The sequence below is a fragment of the Cavia porcellus genome, unplaced genomic scaffold (assembly GCF_034190915.1).
Source record: "Cavia porcellus strain 051 isolate PalLab524CR breed Dunkin Hartley unplaced genomic scaffold, mCavPor4.1 scaffold_10, whole genome shotgun sequence".
In the NCBI taxonomy this organism is placed as follows: Eukaryota; Metazoa; Chordata; class Mammalia; order Rodentia; family Caviidae; genus Cavia; species Cavia porcellus.
The window spans coordinates 88,086,527-88,102,936 of NW_026947493.1; positions in this window are offsets into that span (position 1 = coordinate 88,086,527).

Below are 16,410 nucleotides of genomic sequence, written 5' to 3' on the forward strand. Positions count from 1 at the left end.
TTTTGCCACAAAGTCTCAAGTCTAACTGTCAATGAAGCCCTCATTCCCAGATGAAATTTCCTGGGCCTGGTCTTTACTCTCTCTGCATTTCTATCTGCATTCTGGCTGTCTGAGCTCCAACCATAATGTTCCATCAAGCTTGGCTTACAACATTCTAAAGCTTCATTAGTATTTCCAAACCTTACCAAATTTCTTCTATAAACCAGTTCCAAAAGCTCCTAATCCACATGGAGGTACAATCATGCTAACAATCCCACTTAACCAGTACCAAAATCTGTTTTGGTCACTTGCTTCTCACTAGGACAAAATACCCATAGCCTAAAGGAGGAGCAGTTTATTGTGGCTCAGTCTTTTGAAAATTCAGTAAAGTTACCTGGCTCTGAGGCAAGAACAGCCTGGTGAAAGGGTCTGGCAGGGAAAACTGCTCACATTGTGGCATCCAGGAAGCACTTAGAGAAGAGATATACCCTTCTAGCTTGTGCTTCCAGAGACCTTGAACACTAGGATTTTCATTGTATATTGAATTTGTTCATTAGGATTTTTAAAAAAGTCTTTCACATTAAAAGAACAAGAGGAAAACTGATGAAAGACATGTTTTATGGAAATTTTGAATAATCTACTTTGTCATTCTTCAAGTTAAGGGAGTACTGTCAGGTCTGTCTTCCCATTTGGTACTTGGAAAGTTTTTTTTGGAGACTGCTAAAGCAAAGTTCCAATATTTTAAATCCTCTCTCTGGAAATGACTTGTAATTTCTAAAGTAGGTCTTCCTAATGGTTCATATACAGATATATAGAAAACACAGTGGCCTAGGAGTTTTAATGGTTGGATTTTAGTCTAGACTCTAACATTACCTGCCTGTGGATTTCAGATATTTCTGAGCCGTGGTTTTCTCATCTTTCAGTCTCAGTATGAGTGCCAAGTAACTTTTAATATTCCTTTCAATTCTAATTATAATCAAACATTGTGGTACAATGTTTCTGGCTGACTCAATCTTTATGCCTAATTCCTCTCTCCCTAGACACTTCCCGGTATTAGTCCAGGGATAAAAATGTGTCTAGTCCTGATCAATGAGCCGCTCCTGGCTGAGATTCTAGGACAGCTTTTAAAAGGGGTAAATTGGGCTGGAATGTTCCTTTTGGTCTTTTGAACTTGTCTCCTTGTTTGGAATCTAGGCGATGCCCAGAGGTGTAACAGCCAGTTTGTGAATGTGAGATGACAAACTGGACACACTAAGGATGACAAAAGCAATACAATGAGAAGAACATGTATTCCTGTGGCTTCCTGCTGTCCTGCTACCTATACCCAGGTTTCTTGTTATGTAAGAAAAGCACGCAGTTGAGCCAGCCATGACAGCTTACCATTATTTGTAGTTAAACTTGTACCTGATACTTATATCTGATACAACATAACACAAGTTAGTGCAACTAAACTGTTCTAAATTGAAGAAGGGTTTTTATGAGGGATATAAAGATAAACACAGTATACAATACTTCTTCTCTTAAGGAGCTTAAAATTAATAGGAGGTAAAAGATTAGCCCTGAAATATCCACAGTATAAAAAAAAATTAAGAAGCACAGTTGCAACAACATTTAAAATAGAATGTGGACATATTTGATTTCTGAGAAAGGTGTGGAGAGATCCAAAGAAAGTCTTAAAATACATATTTGTGAATCTTAGAATTTCATGCTGCCTCCTCGTAATGACATCCCTAATTAAATCCTTATATAGCACTGGTAATTGGACATTGGGTTAGGGCCACTTGCTAAATTATGCTGGCCTAGAAATCATGCTGATCTCACTAGGGTGCCATATTGCTCTATCTTGACTTTCTTTTTTTTTGTCTTTTTCCTTTTTATCGGTACCAGGGATCGAACTCACGACTGCCTGCTTGCAAGGCAGGCGCTTATGCCGCTGAGCTAAAACCCCAGCCCCACTATCTTGACTTTCATGCTAAGATCATAGCAAAATATTATTTTTATAACATATTCTTTTAATTAGAATTTCATATTTTTGGAGTAAAATTGATCATGATGCCCATTTCCTTCTTGATGAGCTACTGATTTATGAACTCTTCCCAGAACTCTAATAAGTTGCTAGTTGGTAAAATATGTGTTAAACTCAGTGATTGTCCCTTGCTTTCTTTTGTAAACTTTTCTCTACTATCCCCAATGCTGTATTTATTTATCTTACTCTGGTGTCCAAATCTTTACCCAGACTTGTAATCTGATAAATGATTCAACATAGATGGGTCAGTCAATAGGAATTGCTTCGTGTGCTTCCAGCCTTCTCTCCCTCAAAATTGTGTAGTTATAACGTCTAGCTCCATCTTGGTAAACCCTGCTTTCATTTTAGTCATTAGAGAAGCTTTGCAAAATATCAAAGCATACACACTTGCACCCAATCCAATTTAAATTTAATTAAACCGGGATGCATACAGTGGTGTCAGGTGTTGCAAGCTTGTAGCCATGGGTAAGAACCAGTGAGCATCTGGGAGTGGTGGCAGAAACCTATATTCTTAGCTACTTGGAGGGTTGAAGCAGGAGGATCACTTGAGCTCAGGGTTTAAGGCCAGCATGAACAGCATAGTGAGACCCCTAACTCTAAAAAAATTTTTTTTAAAATCTCCTTTCAATATCCACAGGGTGCCTGATATTGCAAGTTTCTCTATAAACTTTCCTTGGCCCTGAGGGATTGAATGATTAAAATGCAAATTATTTTGCCTTGGAGCTAAAAAATGTTTACTGAAGGTTCATTTCAAATTAATTGAAAAAATTGATGATTTTATAAAGCATAAACCCAGTATTAGGATAGCTAAATGGAACCAGGCAGCCCCTGTTTGTCTTTGTTTCTGTCTCTCTCTCTCTCTCTCTCTGTTTCTGTATCTCTGTCTATTACACACACACACACACACACACACATACATACCCCTCTCCTTGGGAGGATAGCAAGGTAGAGACAAACTAATATATGCTGGTTCTAACCATTATTGTAGATGGCCATAAGTCAACAATAAAAAGAAACACAGGGAGAGAGGATAAAGAAACAAGATCCATCGATATGCTGTAGACAAGAAACACATTTAACTTGAATGGAAATTCATAGACTGAAAATCAAAGGAGAGAAAACAATTTTTCCATGCGACAGGAGACCAGTACAAAGAACAAAGAAAATGTAACTTGCCCATCAACCACAGAATGGATAAGAAGGGTGTGGTATTTTCATACAATATAAAGCTATCTGGCTATAAAGTAGGATAATGTCAAGGCTCTTTTAGGTAACTGGGTGCAACTAGAGATCATGTTCATGAGGAAATGATTTGAACTCACATAGGTGATCTGTAGCATGAAAAACAGGAGTTGGGACTGTAGCAGCGGTGGCTGGGAATTCCGCCCAGCCTGCAGGAACATCCTCCCTGACCTGGGGACCAGGCCGGTTCCCTACCAGACCAGAGACCAGACCGGGCAGGTGAGTGTAACAGCAGCGGCTGGGACCTCTGCCCAGCCTGCAGGAACTTTCACCCTGACCTGGGGACCAGGCTGGTTCCCTACTGGACCGGGGACCAGGCCAGATCAGTGACTGTAGCAGTGGTGGCTGGGAATCCTGCCAGCCTGAGGAGACACTCTTCCTGGCGTGAGGACCAGGCCGAGGTTCCCTGCTGGGTCAGGTGAGTGGGGCCATCGCAGGGAACCCCATCTCAGGCTGGTGAACCTCTCTCCCACACCTGGACCAACACTTGAAGCTCCAAAATACAGGAAAATGACAAAACGAAAGACCAAAATGCAATCTCAAACATCCAGCCCATCCCAAGAAATCCCAGGAGCCATGTGCATAGAAGAAAACACATGCCACATGACTGAAATACCTGAAATAATGGTAACTGAAATAAAGAAGCAAGTATGGGAAGCCTTAAAGGAATTCAAACTAGAAATAATCTCTCAGATGAAAGAAGAATTGATAAAAGAAATGAAGCAGATGCTAAACATAGCTAAAGAAGATGCAGTTAAAAAATTGGAGGAACTAAACAAAAGGATAGAATCCCTGGATAAACAATATAAGAAACAAACAGAATACATAAAACAGATGCAAAGAGATATACAGGAAATCAAAAACTCCATTGAAAGTTGTAAAAACCACCTCAATGAATGTGAAGATAGAATCTCAGACCTCGAAGACAAGATAGCAGCCAGTGAACAGGAAAGAAAAGATATTTTAAAAATAACAAGAAATCAGGAAATAACAATTCAACATCTACAGGATGACAAAGAGAAACAACATAAGGTTGATAGGGATAAATGAAAAAGAAGGGGACAACATAAAGGATGTCAAGAGGATATTTAGAGAAGTAATAGCTGAAAATTTCCCAAACACAAGATTGGAAGCTGATATCAAGATCAATGAAGCATATAGAACTCTAAATAGTCACAACCAAAATAAATCTACACCCAGACATATAATAATGACCATCCCAGAAATTGAACAAAAGAATAGCATATTAAAGGCTGTCAGAGAGAAAAGACAGATGACCTATAAAGGAAAACCTATCAGAATTACAGCAGACTTCTCAGCACAAACAATAAAGTTGAGAAGAGCATGGAGTGATGTATTTAAGATCCTAAAGGAAAATGATTTCCAATCTAGGCTCATGTACCCTGGAAAACTGTCCTTCAAATTCGATGGAGAAATAAGATACTTCCATGACAAAGACCAGCTGAAAAACTTCATGATCACCAAGCCAAACCTGCAAAGAATACTGAAAGACAGCCTAGATATATTTAGGAAAAACCACTAAACAAAGCAGACAGTTAAACAGAGCAGAAAGACAAACATGCAACAGCAGAAAGGTAATATGCCAACAATAAACCAATATATAACAGTTCTTACTATTAATGTAAATAGTCTCAATACACCAATTAAAAGAAACAGACTAGCAGAATGGATCAAGAAACAAAATCCAACCATATGCTGTCTACAAGAAACCCACATAACTCAGAAGGATACTCACAAACTGAAAGTCAAAGGATGGAAAACAATACTTCATGCAACAGGAAGCCCAAAAAAGTGGGGGTAGCTATTCTGTTTGCAGACAAAGTCAACTTCAAGCCAATAATGATCAGAAAGGATAAAGAAGGTCACTACATACTGGTTAGGGGAAAACTCCAAGAGGAAGAGATAACAATCTTAAATATATACGCACCAAACTCCAGAGCAGCCAGTTATATAAAACAAGTGCTAACAGAAATGAAAAACCAAATCACCAGTAACACAATTCTGACAGGAGATCTTAACACACCATTGACACCAATGGACAGATCAACCAAACAGAAAATCAACAAAGAAATAAAAGAACTGAATTACACCTGTGAACAAATGGACTTAATAGACATATACAGAGTATTCCACCCAACAACAACAGAATACACATTCTTCTCAGCAGTACATGGGTCATTCTCTAAAATAGACCATATATTAACTCACAGAACATATTTAAATAAATGCAAAAGTGTTGAAATTATCCCTTGCATGCTATCGGACCACAGCACTATGAAATTAGTAATTAATGATAAAAGATACTGCAAAAATCCCACAAACACATGGAAACTGAATAACACACTCTTGAGTAATTAGTGGGTCACAGAGGAAATTAAAAAAGAAATTAAGCAATACCTATAAACGAATGAAAATACAGATACAACTCACCGGAATCTATGGGATGCAATGAAAGCCGTCCTCAGAGGAAAACTTATTGCACTGAGTTCCCACATCAGGAAAACAAAACGAATACAAATAAACAACATGATGCTACACATCAAACAGCTAGAAAAAGAAGAGCAAGTCAAGCCCAAAGCCAAAAGAAGAGAGGAAATTATAAAAATCAGAGCAGAAATCAACGCAATAGAGACTAAGAAAACAATCCAAAGAATCAACGAATCGAAAAGTTGGTTCTTTGAAAGAATAAATAAAATCGATAAGCCCCTAACCAACCTTATTTTAAAAAGGGAAGAAAGAGCTCAAATCCATGCAATAAGAAATGAAAAAGGTGAAGTCACTACAGACTCAATAGAAATACAGAAGATCATCAACACCTATTTTGAAAACCTCTACTCTCAAAGGTTTGATAACACAGAAGAAATAGACAGATTCTTAGAAACATATGAAGTACCAAAGCTAGATCAAGAGGATGTAAAACTGCTGAATAACCCAATCTCTATCAATGAAATTGAACATGTAATTAATTCCTTACCTACAAAGAAGAGCCCAGGCCTAGACAGATTCACTGCAGATTCTACAAGAAATACAAAGAAGACCTAATACCGACACGCCTCAGAATCTTCAATGAAATTGAAAGGGAAGCAATCTTTCCCAAGTCATTCCTGGAAGCAAATATACTCTAGTACCAAAACCTGAGAAAGACCCAACTGAAAAAGAGAACTACAGACCAATCTCCCTAATGAACACAGATGCAAAAATCCTCAATAAAATATTGGCAAATAGGATGCAGCAAATCATCAAGAAGATTATACACCATGACCAAGTGGAATTCATCCCAGGCATGCAGGGATGGTTCAACATACGTAAATCAATAAATGTAATCCACCATATCAATAAAGCCAAAAGTAAGAATCACATGATCATTTTGATAGATGCAGAAAAAGCCTTCGATAAGGTCCAACATTCATTCATAATGAGAAATTTACAGAAAATTGGAATAGATGATCTTTACCTCAATATAATAAAGGCCGTCTACGACAAACCAACAGCCAGTATCATACTAAATGGCCCAAAATTGAAAGCCTTTACTTTAAACTCAGGCACAAGACAAGGATGTCCTTTATCACCTCTCCTATTTAATATAGTACTGGAAGTACTAGCCAGAGCAATTAGACAAGAGAGAAAAAATAAAAGGGGTAAAGATAGGAAAAGAAGAAGTTAAATTGTCATTGTTTGCAGATGACATGATACTCTACATAGAAGACCCCCTAAACTCCATTGAAAGACTCTTAGATATAATAAAATAAATTCAGTAATGTAGCTGGATACAAAATCAATACTCAGAAATCAATAGCATTCTTATACACTAACAACAAAATCACAGAGAGGAAAATAAGAGAAACCACATTCTTCACACTAGCAAGCAAAAAAAATGAAATATTTAGGAATTACTCTTGTGAAAGAAGTGAAAGACCTATACAAGGAAAATTATAATACACTGAAAGAATAAACTGAAGATGATCTCAGAAAATGGAAAGACATCCCTTGCTCATGGAATAGGAAGAACAAACATTGTGAAAATGGCCATTCTCCCAAAACTGTTATACAGATTCAATGCAATCCCAATAAAAATACCATCAACATACCTTATAGATTTAGAGAAATCACTCCTAAAATTCATCTGGAACCAGAAGAGACCTAGAATAGCAAAGACAATTCTAAGCAGCAAAGGCAAGGCAGGAGGCATAACAATCCCTGACTTGAAGTTATACTACAAAGCAACAGTAGTAAAATCAACATGGTACTGGAATTAAAACAGAGATGACGATCAATGGAATAGATTAGAAGATACAATCACAACTACAAACACACTCAACCACCTTATCTTTGATAAAGGACCCAAGCAGGTTCACTGGAAAAACGACAGTCTTTTTAATAAATGGTGTTGGAAAAACTGGCTCTCCATTTGCCGAAAACTAAAACTCGACCCAAGCCTATCACCATGTACTAAATTAAAATCTAAATGGATCAAAGATCTGAATATTAAAACAGAAACACTAAATCTATTGGAAGACAAATTAGGTAGAAACCTTGAAGACATAGGGGTAGGTAGTGAATTCATGAACAGGACTCAAACTGCACGGGAAATACTTCCCAGAATCAATAACTGGGACCACCTCTTATTAAAATGTTTCTGTAAGTCAAAAAAAATCTCCAGCATAGTGAAAAGAAAACCCACAAATTGGGAAAAGATCTTAGTGAACTCCCCCTCAGACAAGGGACTTTTGTCTAAAACATATAAAGAATTAAAAAAATTCAGACCCCCAAAATTCAAAGATCCAAGCCAAAAATGGGCATCTGAGATGAATACACACTTCTCAGAGGAAGAAATATAAATGGCAAATAAATACATGAAAAAATGTTCATCATCATTGGTTATTAGGGAAATGCAAATTAAAACCACACTGAGATTCCATCTCACTCCTGAAAGGATGGCTAGGATTAAGAAAACCAACAACAACAAGTGCTGGAGAGGCTGTGGGGAAAAAAGAACTCTCCTGCACTGTTGGTGGGAGTGTAGACTGGTACAACCTTTGTGGAGGTCAGTCTGGAGATTTCTCAAAAAGCTGGGATTGGAAGTCCCATTTGTTCCAGCTATTCCACTTCTAGGCATATTCCCAGAAGAACTGAAAGCATCATACCACAGTGATATATGTGCACCTATGTTTATAGCAGCACAATTTGTAATTGCCAGATCTTGGAAACAACCCAAATGTCCATCAACTGAGGAATGGATAAAAAAGCTATGGTATTTCTATACAATGGAGTACTACTCAGGTATAAAGAAGAATCACATTGAGGTATTTATCAATAAATGGGCGCAGCTTGAAACCATACTCATAAGTGAACTCAATCAAACTCACATCTGTGAACACCAAATAGTTTCCCTAGTGTAGGAAATGATTCAAATATATAAAAATATGTGGTAACCATGATTCCCCATTATGTGGCCTTGAAGCCTTATAAGGTTTTCACTCATTAATTGGAATGGCTTTATTTTGGGCTATTTGATATTATGGCCTGTGATGCAATGAACAGCTATTTTGAAGAAAACAAGACATCATAATAGCTAGTGCTGATTTAATACCATTTTGTTTTGAAGCCGCACCAAACTATGGCTCTTCTGTCTCCATTGATTTTATCATGTTGTAGCTTGCTGGATTTTATCGTATGTGGTAGTATAAACAAAAATTGTTATAGGCAAAGAGACAATATTGAAACCATTGATCATTTTTCTGTTAGCTGGTTCTAAATCCTCTACAATGCTTTCATCCACTTGAGTGGTGTTACACAGTCTTGATATGTTTGATGCTATAGCATATAAAGTTATATTCAAATATTTCAAGGAAAAAGACACTATGTAACTACTATTAAGTCAGGTTATTTGGTGTTGAAGCACTAGGTTGCTGAAAGTGTGATGTTTTAACCTGTACTGTTATGTTGTTATGCCCCCTTTTATCTCAACCTCTCCCTTATTCATTAAAAAATTACTTAATTTTTTAAAATTTCTTTTTTAAACTAAGGGGAAAAATAAAAAATCTATCAGGATACATTATAGTAACTTTTTTGATTTCCTATCAACTTGAAGTCCTGTAATACCCCTGTTATCTTGTTTTGACTGATTAGACTGTATTCTGCTCTGTATGAAAGGATCAAGTATCAGAGTATAGGCAACTACTTTGAAGGCAGTAAGATTCACTATGATGCCCATTCTGGTTTGACTATTATCCTCTTTTGAGGTGCTGTAAGATTTACAAAGTTTAGGTTTTATTGGTCTTGTTCTCTACTGTTTTGTTTAACTTTATAATACCTAAAGAGATAGACAATTCTTAAGGAAGCAAGAGGCATTATGGTAACCATTGCTGATAACCTTGTACTCTGTTTTTACATCATGTGCTATGTCTATCCTTGGTTTTGACTGACAGCTTTGTTTTATCATACTTGATTTTATTCTCTTACAAAAAAAACTAATAATATCTAAGGGAGCAACAAAACCCAAAATGTGTAAATTTTGTTGTAATAAAGAGAGGGAAAGAAAAGTGCCCTGAAGGATACAGCAGCAAGGATGTTTAGGTGTGTTACATAGAAGACCATATTAATATTTTTGATTGGATTACTGAACACAACTGTTCGCAGTCTCACTGTTTGAATGTTCACTTTGTGTGTTTTGATCCTGTGACCTGAAACACCATTTCTAAGATGATAGCGAGTAATCTATTAACTGGTGATAGCTTACTGTTTTTTTTTTTTTTTCGTAGTTCTGAATTACTTGTACCCTACACTGTTTTGTTTTGTTCTGCTTTTTTTTCTCTTTTTCCTTTTAAATTAAAAAAAACAAAAAACAACAAAAAAAAAAAAAACAGGAGTTGGTGGGATCCAAAGGACACAATAGATATTATGAAAGTGCTAGGGGAGGAAACACCTAGGAGGGAAAGGTTGTTTTAAAGTCATATAATGCTTTCATTCTTTTGTTTTGATTGGCCGTGCTTTATTTGATTTTATTATGTGTGTTAGTATGGGTGACAGTTTTGAAGAAAATAGGAAGTATTACGGTAGCCACTGTTGATTTCCTATTTTGTTTTGAAGTCCTGTGTTGCTTGCATTGTTCTGTTATGATTTGTTTTGTTTTGTTTTATTCTATTTAAAATTAAAAATTAAAAATCCTCTGCTTCTCTGCAGATTTTGGTTTATTTTGCCCCCTCTACTCAGATGCATGGTTCATTTTGCATTTTCTGTAGCCCTGCTCTCCCTGATCTCCCTGATCTCCCTGACTCCCCGGCTGTGAAAGAAAATCCCATGCCAAACACAGTCACATTTATGTTTGTGCCAGAGCCTAAAGCAGTATTATTCGGAACCTTCTTTTTGCGCATGCAAACAAGTAGGTCTCTGCAGGGCAAACTGATTAGAACACTACTGGAAATAGACAAAAGTTCCTCTTCCTAGGACCCAGGCAGGCTTGCTAAGAAACTGATTGGCCCTTGTCTGGAGAGAATCAGCTGGTCTGGCTGGTCAGATTGCCGCTCCACATCACTTACTAGTGCTCCCAGAGCAGGCCAATAAGGTAAAAGCATAAGTTGAGAGAATTTGCCCTGTGTGGAAAAGTGACAAAGAAAGAGACTGTTTGTAAGGTCAGCAGTTATGAAAAGTTGAACTTGATGTCGCCCAAAGCTAATTTCTATTGGAATATGGGAGATAAATCAGACATTTCAAAGTGTCTCTGCTAAGCTCTCTGTCAATTGAATAAAGCACACAGAGAGAAAAGGAGGTCATTTAGGTCTGGCGTGTGATAGGAAAGTCTCAGGGAAGATACAGTTTTTATCAAGAGCATAGAGAAAGAAGAGCATGCAAGGGCCCCAGGAAAGAACAAAGACACAGCGGTGACCATGTGGGCCTTCCAGGCTGGACCACCCAGTTTAATGTGGTGGGAGAGTAAGCTGGAGCCAGATTGTGGGGAGTCTGAAACTCAGGCTTAGGAGAAAGCAAATGTCTGACTTTTGCGCATGGGAAACATGTGCTAACACTAATATTTTAGAACAACGGTTCTTCTCTAGGATGTGTAGTAGTGCAGAGGAGATGATCTAAAACTAGATGGGTACAAGAGACAAGAAAAGGTCTAATCTGGTTTGTATCAGTAAGAATTAAAAACAGGGTCAGGGATTCTTGAGAGCCTTGGGATTTCAGACAGCATGGCCACAGGCAAGGAGAGGGAGGGCTGGATGAGCAGAGCAGCATATTCCTGTGTTCTGGCTGTGTGGAAATGTGAAAAGCCAATCCTCTCTGACAAGTGACTTTTTAAAGTACTCTAATGTATTTATTTTTTCACTCCAGCAAACATTTGTTGAGCTACTGATTTGATATTGTATTTATAAATTATAAATTATATTTTATATTTTATAGTAGGAAATAATTATATTTTATAGTAGGAAATAATTCAAAAGGATGCACAAGACTAGCCCTTTCCCTAATAGGGAAATAGACATGAAAACAAAGAATGAAAAGACAACATGAAAGAGCCACGTTACCTCACAGGGCTGCTGGAAGATTCAGTGAGGTCACGTCTGTAAAATGCTTAGTTAGGCACAGTGCCTGATACATAGGAAGTGCTCAGTAACCAGGAATTATTACTCCACATAAAGTCCCACAGGAGCAGTGGATGTGAGAACAGTGTAGGATGCACAGGACAGCTTCAGAGAGGAAATGAGATAATTAACCAGGCGGAGGCCAAGACGGGCATTCTAGGTGAAGGGCCTCATGAGAAGATGCACAATTGTTCTGAGAAATGGAGGCCCCGAGAGCACAGGGTGTATATTTAGGAGTGGTGAGCTTGGGACTGGTACTGTAAGTTGGGTCCAGATTTCAGAGGCCCTTCAATGTCCATCAAGGTTTAGGTTTGTGTCTTAGGCAGTCGGCACCAGTGACTGCTTTTCAGGCAGAGGAGGAAGACTTCTCACTAGGAAGATGTTTCTGGGGGAGTTTGCATGGTGGATTAGGAAGAGGTGGGAGGTGAGAGCTAGGTCAGAGTCAAGGAAATTGCCAAGTGACTTGCAGTGCTCAGGAAAATCACACAAAAGCCACATGGCTGTGGTAGGACTGGGATGGAAGAAGAAAATGATCATTTTTCCTGTACTTTTTACCACTTCCCTTTGAAAAAGCATATTATGAAACACTTCCATCAATCTGTATTCCTTGATGGCTCTGATAGTATATGAAACTATGTTTGAAAAGTTCATATATTGCACTTACCAGCTCACTATTATGATATTGATGTCTTCTACAAGGGATTTCTTTTAATGATGGAGCAGCAGAATCTTATCCAAGGTGACCTCAAGCAATCGTCCTGCCTCAGCCTTCCAAGCAGGGACTTCTGGCTTGTGCCATTGTGCTCACTGTTAATCTCCCCTGAGACACACAAAGGACAAACTTCAGGGTAGAACAGCTCAAAGTAAGACAACCTTTTACAAATACCACCTCTGTTATAACATCCTAGGTTGCATCACTGCTTAAACAGTGTGAAAAAATGTGTTAATGCTGTGTCCCAATTTTGTGCATTTCTGGGGCTCTGGAATGAACTCATCCCAGTGTATGACAACAGTGTGACACGACAAGTCCAGGATCGCACGGAGTGCTGTTTTTTGACAGAAGCATGACCTTTGGTGGCAGCAAGACCCAGTGGATCTCTGAGATTTGGATCAGAAATGGGACATATATGGAGGACAAAAGTGACTTCATCTACGCCAGTGCATCTTAAGCTAATATCTAAGGGTCAGTGCGTTCCTGTACCAGGCCCAGTAGTGAAGTTCCCATGCCACTCAACTGTTTGTCTTATGAAATGTGATAAAATATGGAGAATGCTGCTTACGAGTGCCATCCAATGAGAAGGGAAAACATGCTGCTGTGTCCTCATCCATCCTGTCCACCAGGTCCAGTACTGTGTGACTTCCGGCTTCCTCAACATCGAAGAGCACATGAAAGAGGAATGCTTTGAATGGACTCAGGACATAAAGGCTGCCACGACAATACAACACAAGACACTCAGGAAAGAGGACCCTAGGAGCTGTTTTAGAAGGTGGTAAAGACAGTGTAATAAAGCTGTGGGGGACTGAGGGAGAATTAATGGTGATATGTCTTTCATGCTAATAATTTAAGCATTCAGCAGATTCTTTAATTACACCCCATACAGTATGCTGGGAAAGTTTGCATAGAGAAAATAAGGGAAATTTTGAGGCAATTAAGACTTGAGATAGCTGCAGTCGTGTCATGCTGAGCCCATGCACTGGTGACCTTATTTTCACATTCTGAGACTAAGAAACAGACCCGAGCAGAAGTGTAAGCATTCTGGGCTCTGTGGAGGAACCTGCTTTCCTTACAGCTCAGAGGACCTGCAGAGAACCTGCACATGTGGGGACACCTCATCCTCCCTCTGAGAAAAGGCCTTGGGTAACTGATTGCCATGACTCTAAGAGCATCCCTAAGGCAATTCCTGTGTTGGGTCAGCACCCATCCACTGACAGCCCAATTAACCCAGGAGATTCCTAAGACTTTGGCTTTCTAAACAGTCCTTGTGTATGACAACTCATCGTCATCACGAAAACCATGAAAACTGTACAATTCTGCATTTTATATACAGACAAGAAGCATTACATTTCATTTTCCATTATTTTAATTGAACTTTTAAAATTGAATTTCTTACTTGAAGATAATTACAGATTCATGTTCAATTGTAAAAAATAACAAAGAGGAAATAATACAGAGAATGCCCTAGAACCATGAATGCAATAGCATTTCACAGAGGCATCCTACAGCCCCAGGAAATGACTGTTGACACAGTGTGCATTGATTTCTGGATTTTCAGTTCTGTCCTATTGATCTGTCCATTTTCCCCTTCATCAGTAGCATGCCATGCTGATTACTGTAACTATAGAGTGTCAATATCAGAGTAGTGTCTTTTGTTTTATTATTCTTTTTAAAAATTGTTTAAAGTATTCTAGGACCTTATTTTCATATTTTAACAACATTACCTCATTTCCTTCAAAGATTAGAAATCTGAATATAAAATATACAGCAACCCCTGTAAGCCAGAATAATAAAGTGACTATTAAAATCACATTCCTAAAAATTCTGAATAGTTGCTTTACTTTCAGCCCTTATTTTTAAGGTAGAGTTACAATAAAATAGAGCAAAACCAAAGTATGAGGTGGGCGTGTCGGCACACACACGTAACCCTAACACTGTTGGAAACTGAGGCAGGAGGACTGTAAGTCTGAGCCTAACCTGGGAAAATTAGCAATTTAGTGAGACCTTGTCTCAAAATTTAAAAAAGAAAAAAGAAAGAAAGGAAGAAAGAAAGAAAGAAAGAAAGAAAGAAAGAAAGAAAGAAAGAAAGAAAGAAAGAGGCTGGGTATACAGTTTAGTGTGAAGGCCCTGGATTCACTTCCCAGTTCCTACTATGACAAACAATAAACAAAACAAAACAGAAAAGAAGTTATGACATCTTCTCTATAAGTATCTGAAAAACATCTATTCTCATTTAGTCATGTCATGAATATCTCTTTAACAATTCTAACTTTTTCATCTTCTACAATACATTTAACTGTTAGCAGTTTTAGTATGTTAAACCAGTGGGATGTTCTGTAAAATGCTGTATTTTACTGAGCTTGAGGTATATTTACCTACCTATAACCTTTGTAAAGTAATTAATAACAGTAAGTGCAGATCATGAACAAAACCCAGGACCAGCTTGGTGAGTTGCAGCTTGTCTTTACAGAACCTGCAGCCTGGACCTTTAGAGGAAAGGCCAGTGGGGCCAACCAAGCTCCAGAAACTGATGCTCTGATATTAGAAGTGCTGAAGTGTGGCAGATGCATCTGTATTCATGAGAGTGCCTATGTTTGCCAGGCTCCTTTCTCATATTTTAACAATCTGAATGCCTTTAGAAATGTGATAGAAGTAGGTCAGGATACTTAGACAACTCTACCAACTACTGAGTATACTTGCTGATTATTGATTTTTAAAACAATTGTCCTTGTACAATTTTATGCAACCTTGTTTAATACAGGTTATTGCTAATTTTCCTTTGAGGTAGCATAAAATCAAAAGAAACAAGTATACAACAAAAGTTGCCACCATATAAAATGCTAATGTTTAGCTAATAAACTAAGCAAGAACAGACTAATTTTTGTAAGTTTTACTTTGGAGAGCTTTATTGAGATATGACTGACTTGAAACAAATGGCACCTATTTAAAGTGTATGAAAATTGTCAGTATTCAACACTAATGTGTTTTACATACAAACTTTTTAGATGTGAATCCCGTTAAGTATTCTTGCCGCAGTAATATTTTTAAACGTGTGTAAACTTTGACACGTGCATACTCTATGAAACTGTCACATGCACTAGATAAGGATCATCTCTTGTGCAAGCATGCTTCTTGTTTCTTTTAACCCTCCTCCCTCCTCTCCTCCAGTCCGGGAACTGAGCTGTTACGTGCCATGTATTAGTTTCCATTTGTACAATTTTATACGAATGGAGGAATGCAGTATACAGTCTTTCATTGTTGGTGTTATTCTACTCAGCAGTTACTCTGAGATGCATCCAGATTTCTGTGTATATCTGTATTTCTGAAGTTTGGATGCCTCAGTTTGTTGAGCTAAGTGTGTCAGTGGAGAATTCAGATTGTTTCCAGTTTTACTGCAATTAAAACTGCTATGAACATTTGTGCACAAGTCTTTGTATGTGCATGTTTTCATTTCTCTTGAGTAAACGGACAGGAAGGAGTAGATAATGCACTGTGTGTGTGTTTAATTATTTAAAAATGGCAAACTTTTTTCCAGCATGGCTGGGCCACTAAGTTTCCATCAGGGATGAGTAAGAATCCCAGTGGCACAGTTTCTGCCACTTGTTATTTTCACTATTGCCAAATGAGCAGTCTCTCACTGTGGTTTTAATTTACATGACAATTAATCATATTATGCATCTTTTATGTACTCATTCATGATCCATAAGTCTGTATATTCAAACTCTAGGCTCTTTTCTTTTAAAACATGGAGTTGTTTTCTTAATATTATTCAGACTACAAGTACTATTTCACATATATGACTTGCAAATATTTTCTCTTATTCTGAATGTCTTTTTGTTCTTTTA